Source organism: Chlamydotis macqueenii, chromosome W, assembly GCF_036417535.1.
Source record: "Chlamydotis macqueenii isolate bChlMac1 chromosome W, bChlMac1.mat, whole genome shotgun sequence".
Classification (NCBI taxonomy): Eukaryota; Metazoa; Chordata; class Aves; order Otidiformes; family Otididae; genus Chlamydotis; species Chlamydotis macqueenii.
The window spans coordinates 20230510-20244055 of record NC_141592.1 but is presented as its reverse complement, the minus strand read 5'-3'; positions in this window follow the sequence as shown (position 1 = coordinate 20244055).

Below are 13546 nucleotides of genomic sequence, written 5' to 3'. Positions count from 1 at the left end.
TCGTCAGGGAAAGCCCGGAGCCCCGATGTCTGTGGTGCTGTAGATGCGCTGCCAATGGCCGGGGAGAAGCAGCAAGAGATTGACTGGCTGGCACTTTCGGTGTGGGAGCAATCGTCCGATCTTCGTGATTTTTCGGGGTTTTTTTGGAGTGGGCGCCCAGGTGCAGCTGGTGGTAAACGTCGAAGCCCTGTTCGTCAGGGAAAGCCCGGAGCCCCGATGTCTGTGGTGCTGTAGATGCGCTGCCAATGGCCGCTGAGGAGCAGCAGGAGCTTGACTGGCTGACACTTTGTCGTAGTTCAGCCCCGATCGGACCAGACTACGCAGTCTCTCTGTCACTCCCCCCACCTTCCGAGAGAACAGGGAGAGAAAATATAAGGAAAAACGGCTCGAGGTTTGAGATAAGGACAGGGAGAAATCCTTAAAGTTACCGTCACGGGCAAAACAGACTCGACTTGGGGAAAACTATTCATTTATTACTACAAACAGCAGGATAATGAGACAGAGAACAAGATAACCTCCATCCACCCCTCCCTCTTCCCAAGCTTAACATTATCTCTACTACCTTCCCCTCCCGAGCGGCACAGGGGGGAAGAGGGAATGGGGGTTGCAGTCAGTTCATCATATGTTGTTTTACGCCGCTGCTTCATGGTCGGGGGAAGAACTCCTCACATTCCTCCCCTGCTCCAGCGTGGGGTCCCTCCCACGGGCCACAGTCCTTCGTGGAACTGCTCCGGCGTGGGTGATCTCTTCCACAGAGTTCAGTCTCTCCAGAACAGCTGTCCCAGCGGGCCCTCCACGGGCCACAGCTGCCTTCAGGCATCCACCTCCCCCAGTATGGGGTCCTTCACGGGCTCCAAGTGGATCTCTGCCCCTCCGTGGACCTCCATGGGCTGCAGGGGGACAACCTGCTCCACCATGGTCGTCACCACAGGCTGCAGGGGAATCTTGGCCAGGAGCCGCATTACTCCTCCCCCTCCTTCTGAACTGACCTTGGCGTCTGCAGCCGTTCCTCACAACAGGCTGGTAGATGTCTCTCAGGATCTTTTTTTACATCTTATTCACTTCTCATCTCCTCTCCACTTCTTGCAGCCAGGCTGGACCGAGTCGGGCCCAGTCGGCTGCCTGGCGAGAGGCCAGAGGGTGAGGCCTGCAAGGCCCATGAGGCCTGCGCCTCCCCCTCTGCGCCTCTGCCCCCGCTCAGCTTCTTCACATCTTCTCTCCTCTCTTTTTTTTCTGTTTTCCCATTCTTAAATACGTTATCGCAGAGGCGTTATCACGAGACATTCTGCTACCAATTGGCTTGGCCTTGGCCAGCAGCAGGTCCGCCCTAGGCCAGGCCGAGTCCACTGAACAAAGGGGAGCGACTTCTAGCAGTTTCCTACAGAAGCTACCACCTTAGGCCCCCCCTTACTAACAAAACCACGACACACTTTTTGTGTGGCAGCAATCGTCAGACGTTCGTGATTTTTCGGGTTTTTTTGGAGTGGGTGCCCAGGTGCAGCTGGTGGTAAAAGTCGAAGCCCTGTTCGTCAGGGAGTGCCCGGAGCCCCAGTGTCTGTGGTGCTGTAGATGCGCTGCCAATGGCCGGGGAGGAGCAGCAAGAGCTTGACTGGCTGGCACTTTTGGTGTGGGAGCAATCGTCCGACGTTCGTGATTTTTTGGGGTTTTTTTTAGTGGGCGCCCAGACGCAGCTGGTGGTAAACGTCGAAGACCTGTTCGTGAGGGAAAGCCCGGAGCCCCGATGTCTGTGGTGCTGTAGATGCGCTGCCAATGGCCGGTGATGAGCAGCAAGAGCTTGACTGGCTGGCACTTTCGGTGTGGGAGCAATCGTCCAACGTTCGTGATTTTTCGGGTTTTTTTGGAGTGGGTGCCCAGGTGCAGCTGGTGGTAAATGTCAAAGCCCTGTTCGTCAGGGAAAGCCTGGAGCCCCGATGTCTGTGGTGCTGTAGATGCGCTGCCAATGGCCGGTGGTGAGCAGCAAGAGCTTGAGTTGCTGGCACTTTCAGTGTGGGAGCAATCATCCAACGTTCCTGATTTTTCTTGGGTTTTTTTCCAATGGGCGCCCAGGTGCAGGTGGTGGTAAACGTCGAAGCCCTGTTCGTCAGGGAAAGCCCGGAGCCCCGATGTCTGTGGTGCTGTAGATGCGCTGCCAATGGCCGGGGAGGAGTAGCAAGAGCTTGACTGGCTGGCATTTTCGGTGTGGGAGCAATCGTCCGACGTTCGTGATTTTTCGGGTTTTTTTGGCGTGGGCGACCAGGTGCAGATGGTGGTAAACGTCGAAGCCCTGTTCGTCAGGGAAAGCCCAGAGTCCCGATGTCTGTGGCGCTGTAGATGCGCTGCCAATGGCCGGGGAGGAGCAGCAAGAGCTTGACTGGCTGGCATTTTCGGTGTGGGAGCAATCGTCCGACGTTCGTGATTTCTCGGGTTTTTTTGGAGTGGGTGCCCAGGTGCAGCTGGTGGTAAATGTCAAAGCCCTGTTCGTCAGGGAAAGCCTGGAGCCCTGATGTCTGTGGTGCTGTAGATGCGCTGCCAATGGCCGGTGATGAGCAGCAAGAGCTTGACTGGCTGGCACTTTCGGTGTGGGAGCAATCATCCAACGTTCGTGATTTTTCTTGGGTTTTTTTCCAATGGGCGCCCAGGTGCAGCTGGTGGTAAACGTCAAAGCCCTGTTCGTCAGGGAAAGCCCGGAGCCCCGATGTCTGTGGTGCTGTAGATGCGCTGCCAATGGCCGGTGGTGAGCAGCAAGAGCTTGAGTTGCTGGCACTTTCGGTGTGGGAGCAATCATCCAACGTTCGTGATTTTTCTTGGGTTTTTTTCCAATGGGCGCCCAGGTGCAGGTGGTGGTAAACGTCGAAGCCCTGTTCGTCAGGGAAAGCCCGGAGCCCCGATGTCTGTGGTGCTGTAGATGCGCTGCCAATGGCCGCTGAGGAGCAGCAGGAGCTTGACTGGCTGGCACTTTTTGTGTGGGAGCAATCGTCCGACTTTTGTGATTTTTCGGGTTTTTTTTTAGTGAGCGCTCAGGCGCAGCTGGTGGTAAATGTCGAAGCCCTGTTCGTCAGGGAAAGCCCAGAGCCCCGATGTCTGTGGCGCTGTAGATGCGCTGCCAATGGCCGGGGAGGAGCAGCAAGAGCTTGACTGGCTGGCACTTTCGGTGTGGGAGCAATCGTCCAACGTTCGTGATTTTTCCTGTTTTTTTTTCCAATGGGCGCCCAGGTGCAGGTGGTGGTAAACGTCGAAGCCCTGTTCGTCAGGGAAAGACCGGAGCCCCGATGTCTGTGGTGCTGTAGATGCGCTGCCAATGGCCGGTGAGGAGCAGCAAGAGCTTGACTGGCTGGCACTTTCGGTGTGGGAGCAATCGTCCGACGTTCATGATTTTTTGGGGTTTCTTTCAGTGGGCCCCCCAGGTGCAGCTGGTGGTAAACGTCGAAGCCCTGTTCGTCAGGGAAAGCCCGGAGCCCCGATGTCTGTGGTGCTGTAGATGCGCTGCCAATGGCCGCTGAGGAGCAGCAGGAGCTTGACTGGCTGGCACTTCTTGTGTGGCAGCAATCGTCCGACGTTCTTGATTTTTCGGGTTTTTTTGGAGTGGGCGCCCAGGGGCAGCTGGTGGTAAATGTCGAAGCCCTGTTCGTCAGGGAAAGCCCGGAGCCCCGATGTCTGTGGTGCTGTAGATGCGCTGCCAATGGCCGGTGAGGAGCAGCAAGAGCTTGACTGGCTGGCACTTTCGGTGTGGGAGCAATCATCCAACGTTCGTGATTTTTCTTGGTTTTTTTTCCAATGGGCGCCCAGGTGCAGGTGGTGGTAAACGTCGAAGCCCTGTTCGTCAGGGAAAGCCCGGAGCCCCGATGTCTGTGGTGCTGTAGATGCGCTGCCAATGGCCGGGGAGGAGCAGCAAGAGCTTGACTGGCTGGCACTTTTTGTGTGGGAGCAATCGTCCGACGTTCATGATTTTTTGGGGTTTTTTTCAGTGGGCCCCCCAGGTGCAGCTGGTGGTAAACGTCGAAGCCCTGTTCATCAGGGAAAGCCCGGAGCCCTGATGTCTGTGGTGCTGTAGATGCGCTGCCAATGGCCGGGGAGGAGCAGCACGAGCTTGACTGGCTGGCACTTTCGGTGTGGGAGCAATCGTCCGACTTTCGTGATTTTTCGGGGTTTTTTTGGAGTGGGTGCCCAGGTGCAGCTGGTGGTAAACGTCGAAGCCCTGTTCGTCAGGGAAAGCCCGGAGCCCCAGTGTCTGTGGTGCTGTAGATGCGCTGCCAATGGCCGGGGAGGAGCAGCACGAGCTTGACTGGCTGGCACTTTCGGTGTGGGAGCAATCGTCCGACTTTCGTGATTTTTCGGGGTTTTTTTGGAGTGGGTGCCCAGGTGCAGCTGGTGGTAAACGTCGAAGCCCTGTTCGTCAGGGAAAGCCCGGAGCCCCAGTGTCTGTGGTGCTGTAGATGCGCTGCCAATGGCCGGTGATGAGCAGCAACAGCTTGAGTTGCTGGCACTTTCGGTGTGGGAGCAATCATCCAACGTTCGTGATTTTTCTTGGGTTTTTTTCCAATGGGCGCCCAGGTGCAGGTGGTGGTAAACGTCGAAGCCCTGTTCGTCAGGGAAAGCCCGGAGCCCCGATGTCTGTGGTGCTGTAGATGCGCTGCCAATGGCCGGTGAGGAGCAGCAAGAGCTTGACTGGCTGGCATTTTCGGTGTGGGAGCAATCGTCCGACGTTGGTGATTTTTCGGGTTTTTCTGGAGTGGGCAACCACGCGCAGGTGGTGGTAAATGTCGAAGCCCTGTTCGTCAGGGAAAGCCCGGAGCCCCGATGTCTGTGGTGCTGTAGATGCGCTGCCAATGGCCGCTGAGGAGCAGCAAGAGCTTGACTGGCTGGCACTTTTTGTGTGGGAGCAATCGTCCGACGTTCGTGATTTTTCGGGTTTTTTTTTAGTGAGCGCTCAGGCGCAGCTGGTGGTAAATGTCGAAGCACTGTTCGTCAGGGAAAGCCCAGAGCCCTGATGTCTGTGGTGCTGTAGATGCGCTGCGAATGGCCGGGGAGGAGCAGCAAGAGCTTGACTGGCTGGCACTTTCGGTGTGGGAGCAATCGTCCAACGTTCGTGATTTTTCTTGGGTTTTTTTCCAATGGGCGCCCAGGTGCAGGTGGTGGTAAACGTCGAAGCCCTGTTCGTCAGGGAAAGCCCGGAGCCCCAGTGTCTGTGGTGCTGTAGATGCGCTGCCAATGGCCGCTGAGGAGCAGCAAGAGCTTGACTGGCTGGCACTTTCGGTGTGGGAGCAATCGTCCGACGTTCATGATTTTATGGGGTTTTTTTCAGTGGGCCCCCCAGGTGCAGCTGGTGGTAAACGTCGAAGCCCTGTTCGTCAGGGAAAGCCCGGAGCCCCGATGTCTGTGGTGCTGTAGATGCGCTGCCAATGGCCGGGGAGAAGCAGCAAGAGATTGACTGGCTGGCACTTTCGGTGTGGGAGCAATCGTCCGATCTTCGTGATTTTTCGGGGTTTTTTTGGAGTGGGCGCCCAGGTGCAGCTGGTGGTAAACGTCGAAGCCCTGTTCGTCAGGGAAAGCCCGGAGCCCCGATGTCTGTGGTGCTGTAGATGCGCTGCCAATGGCCGCTGAGGAGCAGCAGGAGCTTGACTGGCTGACACTTTGTCGTAGTTCAGCCCCGATCGGACCAGACTACGCAGTCTCTCTGTCACTCCCCCCACCTTCCGAGAGAACAGGGAGAGAAAATATAAGGAAAAACGGCTCGAGGTTTGAGATAAGGACAGGGAGAAATCCTTAAAGTTACCGTCACGGGCAAAACAGACTCGACTTGGGGAAAACTATTCATTTATTACTACAAACAGCAGGATAATGAGACAGAGAACAAGATAACCTCCATCCACCCCTCCCTCTTCCCAAGCTTAACATTATCTCTACTACCTTCCCCTCCCGAGCGGCACAGGGGGGAAGAGGGAATGGGGGTTGCAGTCAGTTCATCATATGTTGTTTTACGCCGCTGCTTCATGGTCGGGGGAAGAACTCCTCACATTCCTCCCCTGCTCCAGCGTGGGGTCCCTCCCACGGGCCACAGTCCTTCGTGGAACTGCTCCAGCGTGGGTGATCTCTTCCACAGAGTTCAGTCTCTCCAGAACAGCTGTCCCAGCGGGCCCTCCACGGGCCACAGCTGCCTTCAGGCATCCACCTCCCCCAGTATGGGGTCCTTCACGGGCTCCAAGTGGATCTCTGCCCCTCCGTGGACCTCCATGGGCTGCAGGGGGACAACCTGCTCCACCATGGTCGTCACCACAGGCTGCAGGGGAATCTTGGCCAGGAGCCGCATTACTCCTCCCCCTCCTTCTGAACTGACCTTGGCGTCTGCAGCCGTTCCTCACAACAGGCTGGTAGATGTCTCTCAGGATCTTTTTTTACATCTTATTCACTTCTCATCTCCTCTCCACTTCTTGCAGCCAGGCTGGACCGAGTCGGGCCCAGTCGGCTGCCTGGCGAGAGGCCAGAGGGTGAGGCCTGCAAGGCCCATGAGGCCTGCGCCTCCCCCTCTGCGCCTCTGCCCCCGCTCAGCTTCTTCACATCTTCTCTCCTCTCTTTTTTTTCTGTTTTCCCATTCTTAAATACGTTATCGCAGAGGCGTTATCACGAGACATTCTGCTACCAATTGGCTTGGCCTTGGCCAGCAGCAGGTCCGCCCTAGGCCAGGCCGAGTCCACTGAACAAAGGGGAGCGACTTCTAGCAGTTTCCTACAGAAGCTACCACCTTAGGCCCCCCCTTACTAACAAAACCACGACACACTTTTTGTGTGGCAGCAATCGTCAGACGTTCGTGATTTTTCGGGTTTTTTTGGAGTGGGTGCCCAGGTGCAGCTGGTGGTAAAAGTCGAAGCCCTGTTCGTCAGGGAGTGCCCGGAGCCCCAGTGTCTGTGGTGCTGTAGATGCGCTGCCAATGGCCGGGGAGGAGCAGCAAGAGCTTGACTGGCTGGCACTTTTGGTGTGGGAGCAATCGTCCGACGTTCGTGATTTTTTGGGGTTTTTTTTAGTGGGCGCCCAGACGCAGCTGGTGGTAAACGTCGAAGCCCTGTTCGTCAGGGAAAGCCCGGAGCCCCGATGTCTGTGGTGCTGTAGATGCGCTGCCAATGGCCGGTGAGGAGTAGCAAGAGCTTGAGTTGCTGGCACTTTCGGTGTGGGAGCAATCGTCCAACGTTCGTGATTTTTCTTGGGTTTTTTTCCAATGGGCGCCCAGGTGAAGGTGGTGGTAAACGTCGAAGCCCTGTTCGTCAGGGAAAGCCCGGAGCCCCGATGTCTGTGGTGCTGTAGATGCACTGCCAATGGCCAGGGAGCAGCAGCAAGAGCTTGACTGGCTGGCACTTTCGGTGTGGGAGCAATCGTCCGACGTTCGTGATTTTTCGGGGTTTTTTTGGAGTGGGCGCCCAGGTGCAGCTGGTGGTAAACGTCGAAGCCCTGTTCGTCAGGGAAAGCCTGGAGCCCCGATGTCTGTGGTGCTGTAGATGTGCTGCCAATGGCCGGGGAGGAGCAGCAAGAGCTTGACTGGCTGGCATTTTCGGTGTGGGAGCAATCGTCCGACGTTCATGATTTTTCGGGTTTTTTTGGAGTGGGTGCCCAGGTGCAGGTGGTGGTAAATGTCAAAGCCCTGTTCGTCAGGGAAAGCCTGGAGCCCCGATGTCTGTGGTGCTGTAGATGCGCTGCCAATGGCCGGTGGTGAGCAGCAAGAGCTTGAGTTGCTGGCACTTTCAGTGTGGGAGCAATCGTCCGACGTTCGTGACTTTTTGGGGTTTTTTTTAGTGGGCGCCCAGACGCAGCTGGTGGTAAACGTCGAAGCCCTGTTCGTCAGGGAAAGCCCGGAGCCCCGATGTCTGTGGTGCTGTAGATGCGCTGCCAATGGCCGGTGAGGAGTAGCAAGAGCTTGAGTTGCTGACACTTTTTGTGTGGCAGCAATCGTCCGACGTTCTTGATTTTTCGGGTTTTTTTGGCGTGGGCGACTAGGTGCAGATGGTGGTAAACGTCGAAGCCCTGTTCGTCAGGGAAAGCCCGGAGCCCCGATGTCTGTGGTGCTGTAGATGCGCTGCCAATGGCCGGTGAGGAGTAGCAAGAGCTTGAGTTGCTGGCACTTTCGGTGTGGGAGCAATCGTCCAACGTTCGTGATTTTTCTTGGGTTTTTTTCCAATGGGCGCCCAGCTGCAGGTGGTGGTAAACGTCGAAGCCCTGTTCGTCAGGGAAAGCCCGGAGCCCCGATGTCTGTGGTGCTGTAGATGCAGTGCCAATGGCCGGGGAGCAGCAGCAAGAGCTTGACTGGCTGGCACTTTCGGTGTGGGAGCAATCGTCCGACGTTCCTGATTTTTCGGGGCTTTTTTGGAGTGGGCGCCCAGGTGCAGCTGGTGGTAAACATCGAAGCCCTGTTCGTCAGGGAAAGCCCGGATCCCCGATGTCTGTGGTGCTGTAGATGCGCTGCCAATGGCCGGTGAGGAGCAGCAAGAGCTTGAGTTGCTGGCACTTTCGGTGTGGGAGCTATCGTCCGACGTTCGTGATTTTTCGGGGTTTTTTTCAGTGGGCGCCCAGGTGCAGCTGGTGGTAAACGTCGAAGCCCTGTTCGTCAGGGAAAGCCCCGAGCCCCGATGTCTCTGGTGCTGTAGATGCGCTGCCAATGGCCGGTGAGGAGCAGCAGGAGGTTCACTGGCTGGCACTTTTTGTGTGGGAGTAATCGTCCGACGTTCGTGATTTTTCGTGTTTATTTGGCGTGGGCGACCAGGTGCAGCTGGTGGTAAACGTCAAAGCCCTGTTCGTCAGGGAAAGCGTAGAGCCCCGATGTCTGTGGTGCTGTAGATGCGCTGCCAATGGCCGGTGAGGAGCAGCAAGAGCTTGTCTGGCTGGCACTTTCGGTGTGGGAGCAATCGTCCGACGTTCATGATTTTTCGGGGCTTTTTTCAGTGGGCTCCCCAGGTGCAGCTGGTGGTAAACGTCGAAGCCCTGTTCGTCAGGGAAAGCCCGGAGCCCCGATGTCTGTGGTACTGTAGATGCGCTGCCAATGCCCGGTGAGGAGCAGCAAGAGCTTGTCTGGCTGGCACTTTTGGTGTGGGAGCAATCGTCCGACGTTCGTGATTTTTCGGGGTTTTTTTGGAGTGGACTCCCAGGCGCAGCTGGTGGTAAAAGTCGAAGCCCTGTTCGTCAGGGAAAGCCCGGAAACCCGATGTCTGTGGTGCTGTAGATGTGCTGCCAATGGCCGGTGAGGAGCAGCAAGAGCTTGACTGGCTGGCACTTTCGGTGTCGGAGCAATCGTCCGACGTTCGTGATTCTTCGGGGTTTTTTTCAGTGGGCGCCCAGGTGCAGCTGGTGGTAAACGTCGAAGCCCTGTTCCTCAGGGAAAGCCCGGAGCCCCGATGTCTGTGGTGCTGTAGATGCGCTGCCAATGGCCGCTGAGGAGCAGCAGGAGCTTCACTGGCTGGTACTTTTTGTGTGGGAGCAATCGTCCGACGTTCGTGAATTTTCGTGTTTTTTTGGAGTGGGCGACCAGGTGCAGCTGGTGGTAAACGTCGAAGCCCTGTTCGTCAGGGAAAGCCCGGAGCCCCGATGTCTGTGGTGCTGTAGATGCGCTGCCAATGGCCGGTGAGAAGCAGCAGGAGCTTGAGTGGCTGGCACTTTTTGTGTGGGAGCAATCGTCCAACGTTCGTGATTTTTCGGGGTTTTTTTCAGTGGGCCCCCCAGGTGCAGCTGCTGGTAAACGTCGAAGCCCTGTTCGTCAGGGAAAGCCCGGAGCCCCGATGTCTGTGGTGCTGTAGATGCGCTGCCAATGGCCGCTGAGGAGCAGCAAGAGCTTGACTGGCTGGCACTTTCGGTGTGGGAGCAATCGTCCGACGTTCGTGATTTTTCGGGGGTTTTTTGGAGTAGGCGCCCAGGTGCAGCTGGTGGTAAAAGTCGAAGCCCTGTTCGTCAGGGAAAGCCCGGAGCCCTGATGTCTGTGGTGCTGTAGATGCACTCCTAATGGCCGGGGTGGAGCAGCAAGAGCTTGACTGGCTGGCACTTTCGGTGTGGGAGCAATCGTCCGACGTTCGTGATTTTTCGGGGCTTTTTTGGAGTGGGTGCCCAGGTGCAGCTGGTGGTAAACGTCGAAGCCCTGTTTGTCAGGGAAAGCCCGGAGCCCCGATGTCTGTGGTGCTGTAGATGCGCTGCCAATGGCCGGTGAGAAACAGGAAGAGCTTGAGTTGCTGGCACTTTCGGTGTGGGAGCAATCGTCCAACGTTCGTGATTTTTCTTGGGTTTTTTTCCAATGGGCGCCCAGGTGCAGCTGGTGGTAAACGTCGAAGCCCTGTTCGTCAGGGAAAGCCCGGAGCCCCGATGTCTGTGGTGCTGTAGATGCGCTGCCAATGGCCGCTGAGGAGCAGCAAGAGCTTGTCTGGCTGGCACTTTTGGTGTGGGAGCAATCGTCCAACGTTCGTGATTTTTCTTGGGTTTTTTTCCAATGGGCGCCCAGGTGCAGGTGGTGGTAAACGTCGAAGCCCTGTTCGTCAGGGAAAGCCCGGAGCCCCGATGTCTGTGGTGCTGTAGATGCGCTGCCAATGGCCGCTGAGGAGCAGCAGGAGCTTCACTGGCTGGCACTTTTTGTGTGGGAGCAATCGTCCGACGTTCGTGATTTATAGGGGTTTTTTTCAGTGGGCCCCCCAGGTGCAGCTGGTGGTAAACGTCGAAGCCCTGTTCGTCAGGGAAAGCCCGGAGCCCCGATGTCTGTGGTGCTGTAGATGCGCTGCCAATGGCCGGTGAGGAACAGCAAGAGCTTGAGTTGCTGGCGCTTTCGGTGTGGGAGCAATCGTCCGACGTTCGTGATTTTTGGGTTTTTTTTTAGTGGGCGCCCAGGCGCAGCTGGTGGTAAACGTTCAAGCCCTGTTCGTCAGAGAAAGCCCGGAGCCCCGATGTCTGTGGTGCTGTAGATGCGCTGCCAATGGCCGGTGAGGAGCAGCAAGAGCTTGACTGGATGACACTTTCGGTGTGGGAGCAATCGTCCGACGTTCGTGATTTTTCAGGGAATTTTCCAGTGGGCGCCCAGGCGCAGCTGGTGGTAAACGTCGAAGCCGTGTTCGACAGGGAAAGCCCGGAGCCCCGATGTCTGTGGTGCTGTAGATGTGCTGCCAATGGCCGGTGAGGAGCAGCAGGAGCTTGACTGGCTGGCACTTTTTGTGTGGGAGCAATCGTCCGACGTTTGTGATTTTTCGGGTTTTTTTGGCGTGGACTCCCAGGCGCAGGTGGTGGTAAACGTCGAAGCCCTGTTCGTCAGGGAGTGCCCGGAGCCCCAGTGTCTGTGGTGCTGTAGATGCGCTGCCAATGGCCGGTGATGAGCAGCAAGAGCTTGAGTGGCTGGCACTTTTTGTGTGGCAGCAATCGTCAGACGTTCGTGATTTTTCGGGGTTTTTTTGGAGTGGGCGACCAGGTGCAGCTGGTGGTAAACGTCGAAGCCCTGTTCGTCAGGGAAAGCCCGGAGCCCCGATGTCTGTGGTGCTGTAGATGCGCTGCCAATGGCCGGGGAGGAGCAGCAAGTGCTTGACTGGCTGGCACTTTCGGTGTGGGAGCAATCGTCCGACGTTCATGATTTTTCGGGGTTTTTTTCAGTGGGCCCCCCAGGTGCAGCTGGTGGTAAACGTCGAAGCCCTGTTCGTCAGGGAAAGCCCGGAGCCCCGATGTCTGTGGTGCTGTAGATGCGCTGCCAATGGCCGGGGAGGAGCAGCAAGAGCTTGAGTTGCTGGCACTTTTTGTGTGGGAGCAATCATCCGACGTTCATGATTTTTTGGGGTTTTTTTCAGTGGGCCCCCCAGGTGCAGCTGGTGGTAAACGTCGAAGCCCTGTTCGTCAGGGAAAGCCCGGAGCCCCGATGTCTGTGGTGCTGTAGATGCGCTGCCAATGGCCGGTGAGGAGTAGCAAGAGCTTGAGTTGCTGGCACTTTCGGTGTGGGAGCAATCGTCCAACGTTCGTGATTTTTCTTGGGTTTTTTTCCAATGGGCGCCCAGGTGCAAGTGGTGGTAAACGTCGAAGCCCTGTTCGTCAGGGAAAGCCCGGAGCCCCGATGTCTGTGGTGCTGTAGATGCGCTGTCAATGGCCGCTGAGGAGCAGCAGGGGCTTGACTGGCTGACACTTTTTGTGTGGCAGCAATCGTCAGACGTTCGTGATTTTTCGGGTTTTTTTGGAGTGGGCGCCCAGGTGCAGGTGGTGGTAAACGTCAAAGCCCTGTTCGTCAGGGAAAGCCCAGAGCCCCGATGTCTGTGGTGCTGTAGATGCGCTGCCAATGGTCGGTGAGGAGCAGCAAGAGCTTGACTGGCTGGCACTTTTGGTGTGGGAGCAATCGTCCGACGTTCATGATTTTTCGGGGTTTTTTTCAGTGGGCCCCCCAGGTGCAGCTGGTGGTAAACATCGAAGCCGTGTTCGTCAGGGAAAGCCCGGAGCCCCGATGTCTGTGGTGCTGTAGATGCGCTGCCAACGGCCGCTGAGGAGCAGCAGGAGATTGACTGGCTGACACTTTTTGTGTGGGAGCAATCCTCAGACGTTCGTGATTTTTCGGGTTTTTTTGGAGTGGGTGCCCAGGTGCAGCTGGTGGTAAACGTCGAAGCCCTGTTCGTCAGGGAAAGCCCGGAGCCCCGATGTCTCTGGTGCTGTAGATGCGCTGCCAATGGCCGGTGAGGAGCAGCAGGAGCTTGACTGGCTGGCACTTCTTGTGCGGGAGCAATCGTCCGACGTTCGTGATTTTTCGGGTTTTTTGGGAGTGGGCGCCCAGGTGCAGCTGGTGGTAAACGTCGAAGCCCTGTTCGTCAGGGAAAGCCCGGACCCCCGATGTCTCTGGTGCGGTAGATGCGCTGCCAATGGCCGGGGAGGAGCAGCAAGTGCTTGACTGGCTGGCACTTTCGGTGTGGGAGCAATCATCCGACGTTCATGATTTTTTGGGGTTTTTTTCAGTGGGCCCCCCAGGTGCAGCTGGTGGTAAACGTCGAAGCCCTGTTCGTCAGGGAAAGCCCGGAGCCCCGATGTCTGTGGTGCTGTAGATGCGCTGCCAATGGCCAGTGAGGACAAGCAAGAGCTTGACTGTCTGGCACTTTCGGTGAGGGAGCAATCGTCCGACGTTCGTGATTTTTCGGGTTTTTTTGGAGTGGGCGCCCAGGTGCAGCTGGTGGTAAACGTCGAAGCCCTGTTCGTCAGGGAAAGCCCGGAGCCCCGACGTCTGTGGTGCTGTAGATGCGCTGCCAATGGCCGGGGAGGTGCAGCAGGAGCTTGACTGGCTGGCACTTTCGGTGTGGGAGCAATCATCCGACGTTCGTGATTTTTCGGGTTTTTTTGGAGTGGGCGCCCAGGTGCAGCTGGTGGTAAACGTCGAAGCCCTGTTCGTCAGGGAAAGCCCGGAGCCCCGATGTCTGTGGTGCTGTAGATGCGCTGCCAATGGCCGGGGAGGAGTAGCAAGAGCTTGACTGGCTGGCACTTTCGGTGTGGAAGAAATCGTCCGATCTTCGTGATTTTTTGGGGTTTTTTTGGAGTGGGCCCCCCAGGTGCAGCTGGTGGTAAACGTCGAAGTCCTGTT